Source organism: Sinocyclocheilus anshuiensis, unplaced genomic scaffold (genome assembly GCF_001515605.1).
Source record: "Sinocyclocheilus anshuiensis isolate Anshui unplaced genomic scaffold, SAMN03320099.WGS_v1.1 scaffold320, whole genome shotgun sequence".
NCBI classification, from domain to species: domain Eukaryota; kingdom Metazoa; phylum Chordata; class Actinopteri; order Cypriniformes; family Cyprinidae; genus Sinocyclocheilus; species Sinocyclocheilus anshuiensis.
The window spans coordinates 284862-286730 of NW_015554092.1; the positions used below are offsets into that span (position 1 = coordinate 284862).

A 1869-nucleotide genomic window follows, 5' to 3' on the forward strand; every position below is an offset into this window, starting at 1 on the left:
AGTGTCAAGCTACAGTCGTTGTAAGCGCTGTGCTCTTGCTGTTCTGTTGCACTGCGTGGTTTAATCAGGTAACTTAGTGCCGTTTCATCACTTGGCTTTCAGTGTTTGTTTCCCATGCGCTACAGTAAATTTTTTTTAGCAACGTCATATGACCCCTTTAAACAATTCGCAGTGCAATTGGGCATTTATATGAACGTTTCTCTGAGGGGAACTGACTGTTCAGAAAAGTTTAGATTGTATTTTATTTTTGCATTTTAAGTTGTGTTTATTAGCACAGAGTTGCTTTGTTTACAGCGGTAACCCTGGAAACACTATATGACTGCTGTTTCACAAGCGCCACCTGCTGGCAGAGAGTGAACGTGCATCTCATTCAGTCCGTCTGTTGTTTCTGTTTCATTAAGATGTTATGCAGTATAGTTTCACAAAGCTAAAATCAGACCATTCTGTTTTTGCTTCAAATTCTGAAACTGTACAATCTAACCCTTATGAAAATGAAACCTGGTTTTACTACAAATAAAACCAAAAACCATGGTTAATATAGTTCTAGCACGCAGAACCTGATTTTACCAAGTGTGACATGTTCCTGGATCAACATCTTTGTTGACCCTGGAACAAGGTGGTGATTAACCAATCAGATTTGAATCAATACACACAGATGAAGCCTTAGTTTGTTTATATGAAGACATTTATTTATTTATTTATTTGATTTGGGATTCATTTAATATTTCACTTTATTTTTGCTTTTTGACATTTCAATTTCACAAAGAAATGTGCAGCATTTTGTCTGAGAAATAATAAAAGGACACTTTTTCATTTACAATTTGTCATAAACCTCATTTTGTCAAAAAAAAAAAAAGAATCATGAGAAAATCGTATTGTGAAATCAGTATCATGAATTCTATCGCATTGTGGGTCGAGTGAATGGTTACATGCCTACTGTTGACTATTTTCTGTTACTGCTTTAGTCACATGAATGATATAAACTGAACTTGCTCTTGAACTAAAACCACTGGCTTCAACTAAACTCTTCATGTCATCTGTGTGAGTTAACAGATAGAGATGGAGTGTAGAAATGAGATAACACAGAGAAAACTGCTGGAGTATCAGAATCCAGATAGGAAATAAATCAACAGGACAGAGAGAAAAATGGAGGCCAGAAATGAGACACAAACCAGTGAAACACAAGAGAAAAGCAGACGGACGCTTGTTAGATGTGACAGTATGAAGATAAAAAAACCAGACTGTAAGTGTTTGTTCATTATGGAAATTCTAGTCTTCACACACCTGTCTTAAAGTTTCACATTCAGACAGATTCATCAGATTTTCTGTAAGATGAAAGTTTACAGATGTGTGAATGTATGTAAACGACAGAATGTATTATAGATTGAGAACACAAAACAAATCCAAAACAATGAGGATAATCTGATTATGTTTGTGATTTCCAGTCTCACGTGATCCAGACGGACCTGTAAACTTTCATTCTGATGAAACTTCAGCATGTTCTCAAGAACACACAGCATCCCTGAGACAGCAGCAGCTAAACACAACACCATCATGATCACAGACTCCATCCATCCACACTATAGTCTGGTCAGATCCTCAGGGACTCTTTCATCTTTTAATCCTGATCTCTGTGAGATAATTATTCCTTCACTAATAAACCTCTCAATGAGTAAAATTGGTTGCATCTATTATTATAGATTATACAACATTTGTATTATTTTCAGAATAGTTAAAAAATTATAATCTTTCAAAATTATTTTTCTGGTTCAATAAGTAAGAAAGTAGCAGTGGTTGGGACAGATTTTCAGTATTACCTTCACTTAAAATTCAATTCAATTCAATTCAAGTTTATTTGTATAGCGCTTT

At 35.0% G+C, this 1869-nt stretch overlaps 2 long non-coding RNA genes across 2 annotated transcripts in view; one reads left to right on the plus strand and one right to left on the minus strand.

Moving 5' to 3' along the window:
• LOC107669288 (uncharacterized) overlaps positions 1-1530 on the plus strand; it is a 7653-nt gene extending 6123 nt beyond the window's left edge. The window contains exons 2-3 of the long non-coding RNA XR_001631967.1: positions 1060-1243; positions 1446-1530. This is a non-coding gene — a long non-coding RNA (uncharacterized LOC107669288). The remainder of the gene's footprint in view (positions 1-1059; positions 1244-1445) is intronic.
• On the minus strand, positions 1285-1548 carry LOC107669290 (uncharacterized). Its single transcript, XR_001631971.1, has 2 exons — positions 1467-1548; positions 1285-1325 (listed from the first exon to the last, which is right to left on the minus strand). It is a non-coding gene; the product is annotated as an uncharacterized LOC107669290 (long non-coding RNA).
• Between the last annotated feature and the right edge of the window lie 321 nt (positions 1549-1869).